The following is a 20,838-nucleotide window of genomic DNA, read 5'->3' as shown; positions in this document are numbered from 1 at the left end:
ATTGCATGCTTTTTAACAAGACATTTCTCAGCAATTAGCACGTTAGATCTGCTCTGCTTGTGCCTTTAAGTGTGCAGAGCAGCTTACTGGTCTTGGGTGTACAGAGATGAGGAAGGATGAGAAGACCCACTGAAATACTTCCAAAGGCATGTCTCCTGGCACCCTTTGCTACTCTCCACAGTCCTTGGTACTTACCAGTAAGTGCCTCATTCAAATGCAGGGAGTAAGGGGCTGATCCATGGTAGTTCGGTGCCCTTGTCCAACTAAGGGAACAATTAGGTAAAGGTAAAGGTAAAGGTACCCCTGCCCGTACGGGCCAGTCTTGACAGACTCTGGGGTTGTGCGCCCATCTCACTTAAGAGGCCAGGGGCCAGCGCTGTCCAGAGACACTTCCGGGTCACGTGGCCAGCGTGACATCGCTGCTCTGGCGAGCCAGAGCCGCACACGGAAACGCCGTTTACCTTCCCGCCGGTAAGCGGTCCCTATTTATCTACTTGCACCCGGAGGTGCTTTCGAACTGCTAGGTTGGCAGGCGCTGGGACCGAGCAGCGGGAGCGCACCCCGCCGCAGGGATTCGAACCGCCGACCTTTCGATCAGCAAGTCCTAGGCGCTGAGGCTTTAACCTTTAGCGCCACCTGCGTCCCAAGGGAACAATTATCTCTGCTCTAAAAGCGGTTCAGTAATTTGTGTGGAGTGTGGTTCAGGTTCCAGAGGGTTGCACTGAGGTCTTGTTTGGCAGTCAAGAGCTAGCCAGTGCCTCCTGTACTGCTACTGCCCTGACGGTATTGGACTGTGCAATCCAACAAAGCCCGGAATAAGAAAATGTGTTTCGATTATCCTAAACACCTTAAAGGCTGTATGCTTTAGTAAAACTGTTGAACAGTATACTAAATTTTGTATAGGTTTTGTTTTTTGTTTTTAAAAAGCATGGGCTAATAAAAATGAATTATTGTATACGGAAGGGAAAAAAGCAAAGCCTGGCTTTAAATATATTTCATGCCCAGGATATGACATAGTATGAAGAAATTATGGGGAACCCCTTAATGATTACAAACCCCTGATGGACTTTTTGCACAAAAAGGAAAATGAGCTTGTGATATTTGGGTTTGAAGACTGAAAAAAAGCTTGATTTATGCAAAGCAGAAGAGGTGAGTGTATTAGGGTGTAAGAGTTTTGCATAAGTTTTTTAATGCTGATAGAATTAGAAGTATTTTCCTTTCTTTTTGTTTTCATGTTAAAAATGCTTGATATTTGATATTGATTTCTGTATATTATTCCCCCCCCCATCATTTTTCAAGCTTCAATAAAAATAGCTTTACAAAAAAGAAAAGAAAAGGTACTTGGACATGTTTGGGGATAACTACAGAAATCATACTACAGAGTAGTCAAGGAACAATTGTCTTCTCTAGTCCGAGCCTACTTCTCAAGGAAGGGTCAGTCTGTTCATCCTAGGCAGTTGTGTGTCACAAGCGTGAAAAGATGCTGCCCAAAAAATAGCTCCAGAAAGACCACAGAGGTTTCTCAGTTCCACCTTCCTTGAAATATGGTATGGATTGTGAATGCACAAAAATGACCATGACTGTTGTAAGGATATCAGGGGGTTACTCGAGAGCAATCAGGCAAACGCCTCCCTGGTCAGCTGTAAAGCCTCATTATTGGTGCCAAAAACCCTTCACCATGCAGAGCGCCTCTATTCTGTGTCTTGCTCATTCACTGGCAGAATCTGAGAGTGGGCGGTCCTTAAACCTTCCCCAGCAGAGTAGTTTCTTGACGCCCAGTCTGCGCCTCCCCTCTCTGCGTGGAAGCCTACTGCGCAAGGAAGGCGTGGGTAACGGAGGACCTCTCTCCTCCCCCCTTTGCCCAGGCAAGGTGTCCTGGCACCGCCTCGCCTCCTCTGAGCCCTGAAGCTCCTCTCCACTGGAGGCGTGCTTACTCTCCTCCGCTGAGGAGGTGCCTGCTTCCCACAATCTTTGGGGGCTCTCTGTAATCCATCCGGCTTTTCCCCTCTCCCCCCTGAGCCGATGGCAGTTCCCTGACAACTGCCATTCAGGTAGCCTGGCAGTGCGCAGGATTACAGGCTAACCCAGTGAGCCTTTTTCCTGTTAAAACAGGCCAGTTGTTTTAGTGAGCACGGTTACATTGTTCATCAGTGCCAACACACTTTAGATTTTTTTTAATGCGTATTGCAGATGTATTTGCAATTGCAAATAATTTGCCAATTACATTACCTTTGTCTGAGTTTTTGTTTTGATATTTTGTTTCTACTGCCCCTCTGCACTTTGTACCACTTAATGGTGGTGCTGTTTTTATAGATCTGTTATCCTATCGTATAGAAAGGTGTTGTTTTTAATGTATGGAATGATACTATCACAACGGAATAATGAGGCGGGGGGGAGGGTTTTTTTAAAAGCCATTTGCTCCCAAATGTGGTTCCAATCCAGATTGCCTCTTGTGACTGCTATTTGCCCCATGAGGGAAGCTGAAATTAGCAGTTATGAGGGGCTATTTGGATCAAGACCACGGTGGTGGTGGGACAAAGCTTAAAGCCGCCAACCGCTGGTCCCAATCCAAACAAGACCACTCTCCCTGGTGGCTGCTCTTCAGTAGGGGACAAACAAGCACGGAAGGACCAATTATGCAATCAACATCACAACTAGTTTGACCTTCAGTCACCAAGAGTTAAAGAGCTGACAGCACAGCTATGTTGGAGCACAGGGGGTAGCCGTTCCTTGTAAGGCTGCTGTCAGGAACCGGACTCAGGCACAGGTCAGCAATAAAACATCCAGTGCCAGTGAAATTAACACTTTATTCAAAGAAACCAAAACAGCACAGGCCTAGTGATCACATCACCTCTTTCCAGTGGGTCTTGCTCCAATGAGACAGTTGCGAGGACTGAAGGCCCATCGTTCTCTAAGGCTCCTTCCTCAGCAGCCTAAAGCTTCCTTGTCTTGCCTCTCATTGTTCCGCCTTCTTCACTTTTCTGTGTGTTCTGGGAGACCAGGGGAGCTGGTCACAGCAGGAGGGGAAGATTCCCTGGCTTCTTCAGCAGCCCACCTCCACTCTGCCTCTGCCGCTGGACTGCTCTCCACCACAGCCTACTGCTGCTCACTAAACCCTGTTACCTCTTCAGCCTCCTCGTCCCAGTCTATCCCTTCTTCTCCCTCTTAACTACTCATTGTTGTGCCACCACCAAGCCCCTGGCTCTGAGCCTTCTGCCCCTGGGAGTCCCCTTGAGGGTTCTCTAGCTGGTGCCTCCGGCCATTCCTTGGCATTCAGCCAGTCCATGACAGCTGCATTGAATTTTTGTGGGATTGCTTTTCACATCAAAATGGTTGACTCGGGTGTAGCCTATGGGGCCAACATGACAGAAACAGAGCCCCCATTTTTGGTGCCTTCAGAGGCCTTTAGCGAGCTTGCGCAGGCAACGCTATCATTTGATAAATGGTGTTGCCTTATCAGTTGTGCAGGGATGAATATTTCTCTCCATAAACAGAAAAGAAATTGAAATTATCGTAGGCGAGCAGAGATTTCAGTCAAATCCTCATCAGTGTTGTGTGAGGTTTCTGTTGCATGTATCTTATTTATTTATAAAAAAAATATTTATATACCCCTATTCATAAAAAAAAAATCAGAGCAGTTCATGGCAATTATATATAAAACCATACTATATATAAAAAATGAAACTATTATGGAAAGAAGAATTCTTTGTTGCCTGGGAAAGCATCCAGCAGGCACTTAGAAGTTGAAACAGAGGGTGATCTGCACTCTGTCGCCTTTCTGGGTGCCTAATGCTTCCTGAAAACTTCATGGCATCCTTAAACTTTCCTGTAAATCTAAAAAGGTGGGAAGACTGCCTACCGGGTTCCTGTTCGCTGTTACTTTATTTAAGCGGAAATATTTTATTTTTTAAAGAAATCAGTACAGGAAGACATTTCTAAAGGTAAAAGACGAACTTCCCTTAAAAACAAATTAAGTGAGCACCTCTATTTCAGGTGCTTGGTGGACAGTCCCTCTGGACTTCCTGCAGTTTAACACAAGTGTAGGCAGTGGGGCAGGAGAAAATGGAAATAAAGACACACCGCCCATGATCAACTCGGCATGCGCAGAAATGCTCAAGTGCCCTGTAAATAGAAGCAGACAAATAGAAGCCTCTTTCACAGAGGAAGAAATCTCTCTCCCCCCCCCCCCAAATAAACTGAAGGAAAAGGTTTCAGCACAGCACTATGTGACAGAGTAGCTACAAGCCACAGCTACAAATCAAGTTGTTCATGGGTCGAATTTCACCTCTGCAGCAAGTTCACTAGGCAGCCTTGGGCAAGCAGCACTTCTCTCTCTTTCTCCATTCCCTTCCGCCTCTCCAGAAAGGAACATGGCTGTGAGAGACGGTGCTGTGACTATCATGCAAGGAGAGCCTACTGTGAACCAATGGCCCATCTAAAGTGCAGCGTCCTGTCCTCACAGTGGCCGTCCAGCTGCCTTTGGGAAAACTGCAAGCAGCAGCTGAGCACACTCTCCTCCTGCGGTTTCCAGAAACTGGTGCTCACAAACATATTGCCTCTGATCATGAATTTCCAGATTTATCCCTCTGATCTGCGAAGTTCCAAGATATATCCCTATTTGCAGCTGAGTGTGTGCTCATGACAGAGCTTGGATATGGCCCAAAGACCCATATTTCAACAGCTCCCTATATGTAGCTTAGTCACGAATACGTATGAACTTTGTGCAGGAAGGGCACAGTCAGAGGGAGAGGAAAGAAAGATACCACAGTAAACAGTGAGGGAGTTGTGCATTTGGAGGGATGCAATGAGAGTACATATATATTTTGTACTTTTGTAACTTAGATACTAGTTGTAAACCTGCCTTCATTTTGCTACTGTAATTGCTGCTTCAGACAGCATCTTAAAAAGCAGAGACATCACCTTGCCAACAAAGGTCCGTATAGTTAAAGTCATGGTTTTCCCAGTAGTGATGTATGGAAGTGAGAGCTGGACCATAAAGAAGGCTGATCGCCGAAGAATTGATGCTTTTGAATTCTGGTACTCTTGAGAGTCCCATGGACTGCAGGAAGATCAAACCTCTCCATTCTTAAGGAAATCAGCCCTGAGTGCTCACTGGAAGGACAGATCCTGAAGCTGAGGCTCCAAGACTTTGGCTACCTCATGAGAAGAGAAGACTCCCTGGAAAAGACCCTGATGTTGGGAAAGATGGAGGGCACAAGGAGAAGGGGACGACAGAGGACGAGATGGTTGGACAGTGTTCTCGAAGCTACTAACTTGACCAAACTGCGGGAGGCAGTGGAAGACAGGAGTGCCTGGTGTGCTCTGGTCCATGGGGTCACGAGGAGTCGGACATGACTAAACGACTAAACAACAACAACGAGAGTACATGGTTCTCCAGAGCTGATTGTATGGCAAGAACTCTAGCTTGACCTTAAAAACAAAAAATCAGACCAAGAGGGCTATTGAGTCCAGCATTATGTTTTCACTGGCTTCTTCTGCCTCTTATACTATCTGTAACATAACCATTGCAACTAGAAAGCCACAGATGGACATACCCTCCATAAATTTGTCCAGTCCCCTTTTGAAGCCCTCCAAGTTGGTGGCCACCACATTCAGGACATCTTGTGGAAGTGAATTCCATTGGTTAGCTAGCAGTCAGTCACTTTCGAGAATAGTTCTCTAGTTATGCACTATAGAAATGATCCATGAAAGTTGGTCAACCAACGTAACTCATGCCCACAACTAAGATGTACCCCGACATACTGCGAGTCACAGCTCTGATGCTGCTTCCATTTTCTTTTAAGTTGTTTGCCTATTTTTAGAAGTGGGAAAGCGTAGGTAACAGAAGGAGAAAGGAGTTAAGTGTGAAGGAGGAGAAAAAAACAGAATGAGGAGGGGAAAATTTGTCAACATGGTACAGGAGTCTCTGGGGAAGACTTGTCAAAGATGAGAAGTAGGTCTGAAAAGACCAAAATATCAAGTGATGTAGACTGGCACATCTCAAATCTTTTTCATGATCCACTTGAAAAGTCATGGAAGTCTTGGACACTTCGTCACTCAATAAACTCTTATTCCCTTCAGCATTGGCCTCATCAAAACCACTACCACATCATGAAAAAATGGATCTTAGGCCACTGAAAAGACCTCTTTAGCAAGTAAACTTTTTGTGGGATATTGGCAGCAAACCTAACAATGCTAGTTAGTATGTAAATGAGTTGGCCACAGTTTTAAATTACTATAGCATGCTCTGTGATGTCAGATGCCCTCTTCTCCAGGATGCACAGGATGGAGGCGCACAGGATGGAGGCATATATGCCTTAAATTAGCTTTCTGCCTCAGATATGTATCTGAGGCTGCCTTGCTGTATATCTTTCAACTAAGAACATTTACCAGCATTTTATTGTTCCTCCTAAGGAAAATGCAAGTCTGAGACTAGCTGCTGTGAGTAAATCATTTTAAACTTACCTCACAGCCTGTGGGCTCTTTTATTGAAATAGGGGGAAAGGGGGCCAGCTTTCTTAAGGAGCTGGAAAATGTTTTAAAAAAAACCTATTCCTATGCTCCACTAAATGTGCCTAAAGATGAGATTTTAACTCGGCTACTGGGGCTCTTCATGTTTGAGCTCCGAGTTTTGTTTTGTTTTTTAAACAGGCACAAGCAGTTTTGCTTTTGTGCTAACCCACACATGTGGGTCTCTAAAGGATCAAATATAATTAAGATTCTCCAAGTAATCACTTTTAGACAAAAATAAGTTGACGTGGCACCTGTGCCATATTGTGAAAATCCGAGTCCTTCGAGCAGGATCTCTCATTAGCTTGGTTGATAAATCCAGCCCTGGTCAACTTGGCCTGCATCTCCATTGTTGGATGTGGGAATTAATCAAAGACAGGGCCACATAAACATATTATTGACTTTCAGCAGACCTGTGTATGACAGGAGCACATGTGGAGTAATGGTTAGAGTGTCAGACTAGGACATGGGTAGGCAAACTATGGCCTGGGGGCCGAATCCGGCCCCATTGCCTTCTCAATCCGGCCCATGGATGGTCCGGGAATCAGTGTGTTTTTACATGAGTAGAATGTGTCCTTTTATTTAAAATGCATCTCTGGGTTTTTTGTGGGGCATAGGAATTCGTGCATTTATTTATTTTTCCAAAATATAGTCTGGCTCCCCACAAGGTCTGCGGGACAGTGGACCGGCCCCCTGCTGGAAAAGTTTGCTGACCCCTGGACTAGGATATGGGAGAGGAGAGTTCAAACTCCCACTCAGCCTTGGGGGTCAGTCGCTGCCTGTCTATCCTACCTCACAGGGTTGTTACGGAGATTAAATGGGGGGGGGGGGAAACGATGCACACCCCCTTGAGCTCCTTGGAGAAAAAGTGGAATATAAATACAAAGAAATGATGGATAAACTGGCAGAGTGGATGTATTGGAGTTTGAGATCTTCTGCTCTAGATTGCCCTGGCAACTGTAGGGCTCATGGAAATGGAAAAAGCCAGTGGGGAGAAGGGGGTGCACCCAGTGGCGTAGCGTGGGGGGTGCAGGGGGTCCAGACGCACCGGGCGCAACATCTGGGGGTCAAAGGCCTGGAAACGATGCCTTATGAGGAACGGCTAAGGGAGCTGGGCATGTTTAGCCTGGAGAAGAGGAGGTTAAGGGGTGATATGATAGCCATGTTCAAATATATAAAAGGATGTCACATAGAGGAGGGAGAAAGGTTGTTTTCTGCTGCTCCAGAGAAGCGGACATGGAGCAATGGTTCCAAACTACAAGAAAGAAGATTCCACCTAAACATTAGGAAGAACTTCCTGACAGTAAGAGCTGTTTGACAGTGGAATTTGCTGCCAAGGAGTGTGGTGGAGTCTCCTTCTTTGGAGGTCTTTAAGCAGAGGCTTGACAACCATATGTCAGGAGTGCTCTGATGGTGTTTCCTGCTTGGCAGAGGGTTGGACTCGATGGCCCTTGTGGTCTCTTCCAACTCCATGATTCTATGATTCTAGGGTTAGGGGGCGCAAATCCACGGGTTAGGGGGCGCAAATCCATGGGTTAGGGGGCGCAAATTACTTGCCTTGTCCCGGGTGCTGACAACCCACGCTACGCCACTGGGTGCACCGGCTCCCCCTAAGAGCAGTGAGGTCCCACAGGAACAGAATAGAGGCACCCAGAGAAGTGGGGCGAAGGAATGGGAAAGGAGGCCTGGAGGGGATGGGAGAGAAAAGGTCTGGGGCCGAGGGGTCCAAGCTGCTGAAATACGGCTGGGGGCTCCCGAGCGAGACCCCCCCCCCAAAAAAAGTGGCGTAGCGTGGGTTGTCAGCACCCCGGGCAAGGCAAGTAATTTGCACCCCCTAACCTGTGGATTTGCGCCCCCTAACCCTAACCCCCAGATGTTGCGCCCGGTGCAGCCGGCCCCCCCTGCACCCCCCAAAGGCTCAGCAGGAGCCCCCCCCTCTCTGCGGATCCCCGCGGCCCCCCCCCTCCCCTCGGGCGCCTCCCCGCCCCCTCCTCCTCCTCCTCTCCTCGGGCTGTAGGTGGAGCCCGCGCTCCGAGGCGCTCCCGATCCGGGCTCGGCCAGCGCTTCGCCTCCTCCTCCTCCTCCTCCTCCGGGCCGGGTAGGGGGGCTTCCAGCCGCGCTCGGTCCCCGCGCCTTGCCCCCTTCCGCCGGGAGACCCCGCTTCTCGGAGGGTGGGGGTGGTCGTCTCGGCCCCTCGGAGCTCTGCCCCCGTTCCTTCCGCGCCGGGGGCTGGGCCGAGGGGATGGCGGCGTCTTCGGGGTGCGGAGGCTGGCCGGGCCGGGCCGGGCGTCGGTGGCGGCGTCGGCGCTGCTGCAGCAGCGGCGGCTGCTCCTCCGGCGAGCAGTGAGTGGAGCGCAGCCGCAGCGGCGGGGGGCGCGCGCGCGCTCGGGCGCAAGGCTGGCGGTGGCGGCGGCGGCGGCGGCGGGGAGCCCGGCGGAGGAAGGAAGCACGGCCCGCCGGGCGGCCTCTCTCCCGGGGCTGGGGGCGCACGGCGGCGGCTCCTCCTCCTCCTCCTCCTGGGGACTCGCTTCTGCAAGGTGAGCCGGAGCCCTTCTCTCTCTCTCTCTCTCCCGCGGGGTGTTGGGTGTTGGGTGTTGCATCCCGGAGCCGCCTCCTCCGCCTCCTGCTCCTCCTGCGCGGGGCATGTGCCAGAGGAGCCTCCCCGGGAAATGGCCCTGGGCGCTGGGGGGTCTGGACGGCATCCTCGGCATCCTCGGCGGCGGCGGCGCTGAGCGAGGCGAGGAGGGGGAGCCGGCGGCGGGCGAGGGATGCGCGGGCTGAGCGAGGGGCGCCCCCCTTCCGCTGCAGCAGCACCAGCAGCAGCAGCGGCGGCAGAAGAAGAAGCAGCAGCAGCAGCAGCAGCAGCAGCCTGGTCCTCGCTGGCGGCAGGTAACGCCGAGGCTCCGGCTTGCTGGGCTTAAGGATCGCGGGGGAGGGGGGCACCGTTGTGTGCTACGGGCGGGGTGGGGGGGAGGGCGGCCATGCCACGGAAAGAGGATGGCATCTCCCCCCATCTTTGGGTAGCAGGTACGTTGAGCGGTTCCATCTTTTGAAGCGGGGAGGAGGATGGAAATTAGGCTTCCTCCCCTCCCCTTTCTCCGGTTAGTATGGGGGGGCGCAAGGGGGGAGGACAAGGAAAAAGCGCTCCATGGATGCAAAGGGGAGGTGTCCTCAACGGATGGATGGATGGATGGATGGGTATCTTGCCTTGGGTATGCAGCCTTCCCTCGGCTTGGTTTGCTGGGCCATTTGGGCCACAAGGGTCCCTGCTTTCAAGAGGCAGCCCCCCCTCTCCCGCCCCCCCCAGCTCCTTCAAAGGCTGCTAATGGAGCCCGCCTTGCAGCGCCCTAAGTCTTGGCCCTACCTGGCGTTTTGTTCTCATTAGCAGGCGGGAGTTCAATGTCGCCAATAGCAACGGCTTCTTCTTCTCTCTCTCTCCGCCATAAGGATGCTTTGGCCCAGATGTTTAGATTCCCAACCCCCACAATCTCCAGTTGCAAAGACCCTGTCTCGGGGTTGGGGTGCTTCACGCAATTCCTCTCTGCGGGGTTTGTTAACCGGGGACAAATGTGGATTGGTGGAAGGCGAGCCAAGCCTCTGGCTGTAACCGTTAGGGCATCCAGAAAAGATCTGCTGGCGTTGATACTGAGCCGCGGAGACCGGCTGGCATCCTTGCCCTCCATACTTTGTGCCCTTTCCTGCAATTAGCTGCTTTGAAAGGATGGCCGGAGGCCGGCCGAGTGACACTTACAGATGTTTGGGTGTGTAAAGGGCGGAAATATTGTAGTTCTTGTTAGAGAAGCCTTTCGCAAAGTGCTCCATCAGGTGTGCATGTATGTGTCTCACTGCCCTTTACCACAGATTGCTTCTTCAGATGGAAGCCAAGCAAGAAAGGCCATTTTTCAGGGCCAAAGACTGATTAGAAAAGAGAGTTGTAGGCACTGTGTTTCAAACCCGTTATGTTTTCTTAAGGCAAGCGAACTGTTCTCACATTTCTGTATCCACTGTGTTACTATCGCTGAGGTGATGCAATCCCTCTCCTGTGGCTTCAGCTGCTGCTGTTTTGTTGTTTGTTATGAACGTTATTCCTTTATTTAGCTTAGCATACTCAAAGGGACTCTATTGTGTTGCATCCTCTTAAGAGGAGGAAGAGGTGACTGCACAAATGCAGATCATTTATGAACATCGAAGTGCCATTGTGTGGTTTTTGGTGGTTTTTTAATTAAAAAAAGAGAGAAAACCCTGGCCTACTAATTCCTGCTAATTAAAATTAATTGTGTTTTAAAAAACTGAAAGAGCTCTGATACTTCAGTTTATAAAGATGTGTGACATTTCATCTGAAAATGTGGGCAATTTAGCACCGCTCAAATGGGTTTTGCCTACAAAGCCTTCTGAGATAATGATGATGTGAAGCAGAAGTTGGTTTTTTTGTGAGGTTACATTCTGATGTTTCTAACTCTGCGGGGTCACAGAGTGGCATTTCTCTACTGAGTAGTAGGAAATTCACCCTGGAAGTACATTCAGGGTGTCTGGAAAAAATGAGATTTGACCCACATCCTTTGTTTCTTAGCAGGCTGTATCTCATAGTGCTTGCATGTTCCACAGGCCATGATGTCATCAAGATGATGCCTATCAGGTGTTGCACTGTATAGCGGCAAAGAATTATAATGTACAGACTTTCTATCCCTGTTATGTGTGTGTAGCCTATGGAGTTGGTGTCTGTAGTGGGGCCAGCTAGCAGGATGCGGCCCAGACCTCAGTCACATAATGGATATTGGTGAAGTGGAACCGCTTGCACTAACAGCCACAAACAAACCCCTCCTTGAAGTTGAGATGTGCTTAGGTGTAAATACTGATAGTTGTGGCTCTGGTTCTCTTTAGATTCTGAACGGCAAGCCAGGTATTACAGTGGAATTGATTTCCTGTTCAGTGGTGTCATGGTAAATTTGGAAGTGCATGAGCTCATTGTGACAACTCCCCCTCCTCGCTTGCCATTCCCCCAGGAGAGTCAACAATTGCTGCTAGTTGTGTTGATCCATCATATTATGCATGCACATCAAATAGGAGGAGTAGATGGCATAGCATACCCAAGTGAGGCCTGCTTGGCACCGGTTTTAACAACTTTTTGGCAACAAGTCCACTTTCCTCAGGCACTTGGTGCATTGTAATGGGATATCAAAGCTGATAAACTGCTGATGTTTTACTGTTGCTGATGAGATTCTTGAAGCTGTTAATGTATTGATTGCTATTTTTAACTCTGTATTTTTTATTATTTTTCCAAGTTGCTTAGAGACTATTTTTGTATTAAACAATTAATAATAATAATAATAATAATAATAATAATTATACCACCTAACCTAATAATACAATCCTAGGCATAATTACCTGGGCATAAATTCCACAGAACTCAGTGGTTCTTCCCTTTGAATGTATAGGTTTAACTTGTACAACACAGAGAGATCTTCGGCCAGCTGAAATGCAGACTTTCTTGCAGAGAAATGCTACCATTTCAACGGTTAGTGTGAAGTAGGAACCCCTTGAAAGAAAAGGACAGATGTCTACAGCCTCTGCTTGATTGTTTCCCTCATTTTCTGACTTATCTTATGCTAATCTGTCACAAATAAACATGAAAGCCTCATTATCAGCTTATGCACTTCCTACTGTAAGGAGCACCTGTCATTTACCCTGGTACTCTAGCAGATGTTACCACAACTCTTGCTCGGCTTGGGGGGAAGGTCCTGGAGCTGCACTCCTATATTACCTCACTCCACCCCTATTTTTGTTCAAGGGAACTCCCACAGAGGTTGTCTGGGGGGCTAAGACAGCAGAAAAGGGGACAGTGTAGCAAATTTTGATCTCTTTATCTTTGTTCTTCAGTACTTTGTAGCAGGTGAATCTCTGCAGGGTAATTGCAGTTTCTGACAAAGGTTTTGTGCTCTGTAAATCTACCTGTACCTGGGAATAAGTGATTTTCTTTGGAAATACAATAGCTCTACTTACAAAGCTCTTGAATTTTCGTAGATCTGCTAATTTACTGAGGCAGATAGAAGTGACAGAGGTTCTCATTGTTTGGGGAGGGAGTTGTCACATAATTACAGAATACATGTGCACACAATTAATTTCGCACAACATATTGTATGGGAACCAGTCGTTTTATAGAGGCAAGTCTGTTGTTGCTGCTGTTGGGTAGCTCTTGCTGAAGCCATTGGTTGCTTCAATTGTTGTCAGTAGGACTGGAGAAGAGGTGTCTGTATCTTGTTTTCAGAATATTTCCTTGTGCTCCTTTGAACTCCTCAGACTTCTGGTTTAACTTCCTTTCTCAACGTGATAATGTTGGAATCAGTCCTTTAGTGATATCATGTATCCTTGTTGCAGTTTCTGCAATCACTTAATAGTAGGTAACATCTGTGAGGGGGAAAATAAGTGTTATATAACAGGCCCAGTGTGTAGTTCATAGGTGGCCATCTTTATAGCACAGGTACCATAAATGGCACTGCATTATGGCAGCAGCAGTTTTTTGGGGCACTTTTAGGCAGGAGCAGGTTTAGGTCTGCACCTCAACCTGTTTCTCCTGTGCTATTGACTGCTTGTTTGACAGCTCAGTAGACCAGAGGCAAAGTTGCATCTGAACACAGAGGGTTGGACACACTGGAGTGGCACTGTCTGAATGCTCAGGAACTTGTGGCGTGCTTGGCTAAGAAGTTTGCCATCCCTGATGCAGTCTGTCAAAATGCAGTGTCCCTGTTGCTTTCATGCAGAAACACTGTACTTTCAAACGTTCTAAAACTTATTTAAAGTTATGTTTTCCGCTTGAATTGAGACCTGAGTTAGAAAGGGAATGAAGCACTGTATTTATTTGCTGTTCTATTTTGTCTGGTGGCTGGACATGCCGGTGCCTGATCAGATATGGTAATGTATTGGTTTTGTTCATTGATTGCTATGGGCACCTCTCACTTTTGACCTGAAATTGACCTGAAGTTTTTAATGTTTGATGTCGTATTGTGTTTTAATTTGTTGGAAGCCACCCAGAGTGGCTGGGGGAACCCAGTCAGGTGGGTGGCATAATAATAATAATAATAATAATAATAATAATAATAATAGAAATGTCTATTGAAGTTGGAAGCCCACTATGTGTCTTAACCTAGCTGCTAAGGTTGCAATCCTATGCATGCTTTCTAGGAAGTAAGTGCCACAGATTTCAGTGGGACTTACTTTTGAGAAGACATACTAGGATTATGTGGTAAATCTTTGTTGTCTACTTGCTAGCTAGCAGCTTCCTTCTCAGGAACCCAGGAAAGTGAAATCAGGCACTGCTTCATTGAAGGGGAAATCTTAAAGGTGATAACTTCATAAAGACACCACAGTTGTTCATAAAGAGTAAGAGGGAGACTCCTGTGTTTTACTTTTTTTTGGGGGGGGGGACTTTTAAAGAGGCTAAAAACCCCCACCAGTTTTTCAAATAGAGGTGCAAAAACCCTAACATATGAGTAAACAGCATATATTTGCCGAATAAGAGACTTGTTTTAATAAATCAAATGGTGATATATTGGCCATTTCTCAATTTGTATGATATTTAGCCAGTATGTCATTAACATGCAGATATTCCATGCCAAATTTTAGTTTTGATAAATCTCCTGTATTTCATTAACATTTCGATCATTTGGGCTTTATAAAAGCCAGTTGTAACCTATCAGAGCTGGTAAGAAGAGTGTCTGTATAATAAAATATTTATTCATACACATTCAACATTACATGACTTGGAAAATCCCAAGCATTTGGTCACCCAGCCTTGGAGAGATTTTTATGCTGGTACCTAAAATTTGGAATGTTCAAGGCCTTTTGTGTTGCCTTTCTAACCACAGAAAATTATGAACATTTTAAGGTGGCGTTGAGGACTTTGGGATGGGTAGTGAGTTATCTGGACTCTTGCGTTCAGACTTCCCTCAGATGCGTCTTCAAGCACAGAGTGAAGAAGGGTGACTGACAGGTGGTACAAGGCCTTTGGGATGGCTAGGCCTGCTATATACATGCTAGAGGTCTGCCCTTCTACCCATGACTGGTCAACAGAACAGTGCTTTCTGCCCACTGCGCTTCATGTTCCAGCTTAGTGACTGTCCTCAAGATTCCTGCCTGAATGACATAAGTCGTGCTCAAGTTAGTGTCAAAGACCAAGGCCATTCTAGTACAAACTCCATTTTAGAATCTTTGTTTTCTTGTATCTGCTGAAGGATGTTTTCAGTAAATAACTTGTGACCTGGAGCCTTGCCTATGTGATCACCTGTAGCTTCCAGTTACTCAATTTAAGTAACTACTACCATGTTTCTGAAACTAAATTCTGGCTGCCTGGTAATAAAAATCTCATCACATGTGGTCAGATGGTTTTAAGAGGCCACTATGCCACAAATTGTCACCGTGACTTCATTCCAGTAAGGGCAAGGCAAGAGAATCCCAATGTCTCATCTAAAATGTAGAAGCATGGAATAAGTTGTTACTCCATGAGATATTGAACCAAAGAGGACGCCCATTTAAGACTAGAACAGGACTTTTCCACATAATCAAATGGAATTCCCAAGGAATTCCATCTGTCATCTTGGCCTTTGAATACCTGATAAAAGAGGTTGCCATTGGAGAGTCTCTTATAGGAGCTGCTAATTCAAGCTCTTCTGTGATGTTCCTCTGAGCATGTATCTAATGGCCATCCCCATGTATGTTGGCTGATGGTTTAAGGAATGAATGGGAAAGATTGATTTTCTTTTAAAAGCAATTGTATTTTGCACATGTGAGGGAGGAATGTGACTTGGCAAGCAGGCAGTTCTACTATGGACTCAAGACAATGGCAAGAGCTAGGATTTTGGAATTTGCAGGGTACTTATAGGTGGAGTGCAGTTTTTTTAATATCACTTAGTGAGCGACTCAGAGTAGTCTTCATCCAGCTTAATAGGCTTTATGAAGAAAGTATTAAGACAATTTGAAATTATGCTTTAAGGTGTGCTTAATAAATGTGCTGAAGTAATTGAGTAACAGGGTAAATGCTTCACTTCAGGAAATAAGAATGTTAAATTTCTCTTATGTAAGAGGGGGCACTTGACTGTCTAGGATGGTTGAAAAAATTGCTTTTTAAATGTAAAAAGCTAAAACTTTTTTTGTGAGCAACACAAAGATCTAAAGGGTAGTAGAACTAAGGAAAGATTCTTCATTGTAGTATCTTTGTTTTTTGTATAAATCATTTATATATACCTCCAAAAGACTAATTAATTTCTATACTGAAAAACAAGATACTTAAAACAGTTTTCTTGTCTACTTGAGTTATTATTTGTGGGGCTAAATTACACTGTGAGCGCAATTAAACATTTGAATACAGATGAGCGTCTTAATCTGTATGATATCCATGTATTTGTCTGCAGTTGAAATGGACTCAGCCAGGGAAGCTGACAAATGCTAATCCTGATGTGTTTGAAAGCAATTATAAAGACCCAATGTATTGACTTAATTCCAAACCGTTAACATCAACAGGACAAGATGCTCTTAAACTTGTGCTTTAACTGATTGGTGGATCAGGATCTTAAAATTAATAGTGGATTAGTGAGCATACAATGTGCAGATGTGTTGGCATTACAAGGACATAGATATGCATTTCCATTAGAATTTCCATTAGAACTACACCTGACAGATTAAAAGAAAATCCGTTAATTCACCAAAAAAATGATCCCTCCCCCAATTAAAAGCACAGCAGTTGTTTTTTTAATGCTATTTTCAATACAAATATTTGTGAAAACAATTCAAAAAATTAATGCTTAAGAGGTATATCCCTTGGGGAAGTTCTAGTCCATGAGCCGAATCCAACCAATTCAATCTCTCAAGCAAAGCGCCCTCCCCAGACTTCCTTACCAGGTCTGCCACAAACCAGGATAGGGGTGAAAATATGTCCTCCCTGCTCCTTGGCTGGTTTGTACAATCCACAGTGGAGTGGGAGAGGCCTGATTTACACCTTCACTTTGGTATGCTGGGTGGGGAGTCTTAAACCTCCTCACCCAACATGCCAGAATGGGGTTGAAGATATCTGCCCACCCACCTTGTGTCAGATGATTACTGGAAAGGAAATTCAGCTGAAGGTGGGTGACTTCTTTTCATCCCCATGGCAGCTATCTCCCCATAGCTGATCTGCGCCACTCGGCTGATGAGTGGGGAGGGGTTGGCAACCTAAGGCCCATGGGCCGCAAGCAGCCCACGGGGGTCTTTAACCGGCCCACGTGCCACCCCCGAAACGAGCTGCCCACTCGGCAAGTCCCTGCCAGCGCAGTGCAGCGTGGGGACTTGCTTCCTCTGGAAATCGCATCTGTGCAGAGGCCGGAAATTGCAGGCTGGTGTGCTCATATGCACTCAGGATCCAGCCCATGGAAGGGTCTCCGCTGGAGGGAACCGGCCCAGGAGAGGGAAACTTTGCCAGCCCCTGGCCTAATGCATCCCATGGTCATGGGAATGGATAAACTCCCCTCCCAGGTGATCTGCCTGGATTAGTGTGTGGCAGTTGTGTCCCTGGCAGGCGTTCACCTAGGACACAAAAACCTCTCTACTCTGGCTCGGAGCCCACAGGCCCATCTGTGCAATCCTCAGGCCGCTGCTCTGCAAGAGATGGGGGGCACCGATACATCAATACATACCAAGGTTGCAAGGGAGCCTAGCTATGCCTCTGGCGCCTGGGCCTGCCCACGGTGGAGTCTAGTCCTACCCCCTATTGGAGTGTGACCCTGACAACTTCTAGCCGTGCAAGTGTAACCCTTGTTCCCACCCATGAGATAATGCCTGTGCCAAAATAATAATAATAATAATAATAATAATAATAATAATAATAATAATAATAATAATTTATTTATATCCCGCCCTCCCCAGCCGAAGCCGGGCTCAGGGCGGCTAACAACACTAAAACAGTGCAACATTATAAAAACATTATAAAAATTAATTAAAATCAAAATTGATGGCAACCATAAACTAAAGTTTTGTAAAGATTGCCAAAGGAGGGAGTCAGGCTGCGCCCTGGCCAAATGCCAGGTGGAACAGCTCTGTCTTGCAGGCCCTGCGGAAAGATGTCAAGTCTTGCAGGGCCCTAGTCTCTTGTGACAGAGTGTTCCACCAGATCGGAGCCACAGCCGAAAAAGCCCTGGCTCTAGTTGAGGCCAGCCTAACCTCTCTGTGGCCTGGGACCTTCAGGATGTTTTTATTTGAAGACCGTAAGTTCCTCTGTGGGGCATACCAGGAGAGGCGGTCCCGTAGGTACGAGGGTCCTAGGCCGTATAGGGCTTTGAAGGTTAAAACCAGCACCTTAAACCTGATCCTGTACTCTACCGGGAGCCAGTGCAGCTGGTATAGCACCGGGTGAATGTGATCTCGCAGCGAAGACCCCGTAAGGAGTCTCGCTGCAGCATTCTGCACCCGCTGAAGTTTCTGGGTCAGTCTCAAGGGCAGCCCCGTGTAGAGCGGGTTACAATAATCAAGCCTGGAGGTGACCGTCGCGTGGATCACAGTGGCTAGGTCAGGGCGAGAGAGGTAAGGAGCCAACTGCTTAGCTTGGCGGAGACACATTCTCTGACACATTCTACATATGCTGCTTATTTCGATGTACAGCTTCAGAAACAAAGAACACATGCTTCGGAATTATTGGGGGGAATTCACTGCAGCACTAATTCTCACAGCAGTGTCCAAGCTGCGCTAGCGGGATGGCTTGCGTAAGAGAAAGTGCAGAAAGCCAGCATGGTGCTTGTGGCTGGTAGCGCAACACACCGCTGTAGCCCTGACACTTCCTGTTGAACAACAAGGTTCTGCTAGTGCAAGTGTTGCACTGGGTTTCATATTCCCAACCATTATTTTCAACCTTGCTTAGCCCCACATGCCTTGTAATCAGCAGTCAGAATGTTGAATCCCGAACTGATGGATTAAATTATATGAGATTTAATAGATTAATCTACTTCCTTTAATTAGGTGGCATTTCCTTACTTTCCACAAGAGTAGTAATGAGTTATGGCTAAGCTTCAGTTCAGATGATCCTACAAAATAATGGTTTTGGAAGATCATAAGCAATCTGTTAGAATCCCTCCTACATGCATATCGGTTTAGAACAGGCTTCATCAACCTTGGCCCTCCATATGTTTTTGGCCTACAACTCCCATGATCCCTAGCTAGCAAGACCAGTGGTCAGGCATGATGGGAATTGCAGCCTCAAAACATCTGGAGGGCCGAGGTTGAGGAAGCCTGGTTTAGAATTTAGCGCCAACCATAGTTTGTGACGGAACGCTGGTGGCGCTGTGGGTTAAACCACAGAGCCTAGGGCTTGCCGATCAGAAGGTCGGCAGTTCAAATCCCCTGACGGGGTGAGCGCCCATTGCTCGGTCCCTGCTCCTGCCCACCTAGCAGTTCGAAAGCACCCTAAAAAGTTCAAGTAGATCAATAAGTACCGCTCCGGCGGGAAGGTAAACAGCGTTTCCGTGCACTGCTCTGGTTCGCCAGAAGCGGCTTAGTCATGCTGGCCACATGACCCGGAAGCTGTACGCCGGCTCCCTCGGCCAGTAAAGCGAGATGAGCGTCGCAACCCCAGAGTCGATCACGACTGGACCTAATGGTCAGGGGTCCCCTTTACCTTTATAGTTTGTGACACTGGAATCTACAAAATAGCCATGGCCATTCTAAACAGAGCCATCCATCTATTTCCAGCCATAGCTTCAGATATTGCTTTAGAGGGCAAAATGCTAACCACTGTTTGGTGATCTTGGCATCACTGCAGAGTATGTCAGGGCTCAATTGCAAACTGAAGTGAAGCTGCCTATGGGATTGGAAGACCGAGCATATGAGCTCTTGACTCCTTTATGATGCTCGAAACCATATTTTGGAGAATCATCTGAACAGCGGCTGAATAGTTTGCATTTAAATCTTGCTTTTGACACTGGGCAGAATTAGGCAAGTCATAGCAGGACTTCCTTTGCAAAGACAGAAATGAGAAGAGATAGCATTTATTGTTTAATGACAGGATTGTTTACAACTGGTAGGATAAGCTGCATATATCAAAGGTTAAATATGTGAAGAGCAGTTATCTTGGCAATAAAATAATTATAACTAACAGCCCCCCCCCCTCACAAACAACATTTTCTTACTACACAAACGCTTCCCAGGTTTTGAGCTGCTACTGGAAATTTGGCCATGCTGTTATGCTTATTTCTTTATTTCTCCCATTTATACCCTTCTTTTTAGGGTAAGCCTTCACAAAGTGGTTTACAATAACGTAACAGTTACTGTTTTAAATTATATTTGTATTCGTCTTTAAACAACCATTTTGCAAAACCAATCCAACGGTTATTTTTGAAAACCAAGTAACATCAACTAAAAATAAAATCCAGCCCAGAACATTAGCAAACTAAACTTGGCAACAGTCCAAAAACATGGTGGATCAGAACACAAAAGTTTGCTGTTGAAAGATAGGTTTATAGCCCTTGGGGAAGGGATTGCAGAGGTTTGGGCCCATGCTGAAAAGGCTCCGTTTCTTGTGCCAGCCTGTCTAATAGATCTTGATAGCGAGCCCATGAAGCTAATATTCAGATTTTTATGAGTGCGGACAATCCTTCAAATAACCTGATTCCAAGCGATTTGTGGCTTAAATGTTGATACTGGCATTTTAAATTGGATCGAGAAACAAATTGGTAGCCAATGAAATTTGCACAATATAAGCCTCATTTGGGCATGATGATGTGCTCCTGTTCAACAACTGAGGCTGCACAAAATAGTCTCACTTCAATGGTGTGTGGTCCCCATGCCATGTCTGTGTATTCTGCATGACTGTCTCTAGGGAGTGAAGGCTTTTGATTCTGGAAAGGCATCCCCAACCTGTGGCCCTCCAGATGTTTTGGCCTACAACTCCCATGATCCCTAGCTAACAGGACCAGTGGTCTGGGATGATGGGAATTGTAGTCCAAAACATCTGGAGGGCCGAAGGTTAGGAATGCCTGCCTCATAGTATGCAGCTATGAAGACCTCCTCCCTACAGATCTTTGTGCTGTATAGATGGATGTCAGGGGAGGTGTGTGTAACTATTTGACACAGTCTTCTTCCTGTGCTGTTGACCACTGGAGTTCATAATGCCCCACTAACCCTTGGAGCTGTTGCATGCTGCACTAGTTGAAGTTTCCAAGCTATTTTCAAAATGGCTCCCTGTAGTGCACGCTACAGTAGTCTCTACTCTGGGTGCCAGTTAAATCACTGGCATTTGAGAATAAAATTTGGCTTAAATAAAACAAAGCAAAAAACCCAATCCCTCCCATTAATGAAGTAGGGTGGAAGTTCCCA

The 20,838-nt window shown here is 46.7% G+C and overlaps 1 protein-coding gene and 1 long non-coding RNA gene across 11 annotated transcripts in view; one reads left to right on the top strand and one right to left on the bottom strand.

Moving 5' to 3' along the window:
* Nucleotides 1-20,838, bottom strand: part of LOC307206907 — a 278,190-nt gene that overhangs the window by 102,811 nt on the left and 154,541 nt on the right. The gene's annotated exons all lie outside the window — the stretch shown is intronic.
* Nucleotides 9,282-20,838, top strand: part of ADGRL3 (adhesion G protein-coupled receptor L3) — a 563,586-nt gene continuing 552,029 nt past the window's right edge. For 2 of the 10 annotated variants that reach the window (XM_079960222.1, XM_079960221.1), the window contains exon 1: nt 9,285-9,399. The gene's annotated coding sequence lies outside the window, so the exon portion shown is untranslated. Of the gene's footprint in view, nt 9,400-20,838 lie in introns of all 10 variants that reach the window. The other 8 variants (XM_079960218.1, XM_079960223.1, XM_079960225.1 and 5 more) reach the window with 5 other exon arrangements.

The sequence above is a fragment of the Podarcis cretensis genome (genome assembly GCF_951804945.1).
Source record: "Podarcis cretensis genome assembly, chromosome: 17".
Lineage (NCBI taxonomy): Eukaryota > Metazoa > Chordata > Lepidosauria > Squamata > Lacertidae > Podarcis > Podarcis cretensis.
Note: the sequence above shows the minus strand (reverse complement) of the source record. Positions and strands in the feature narration are given on the sequence as shown.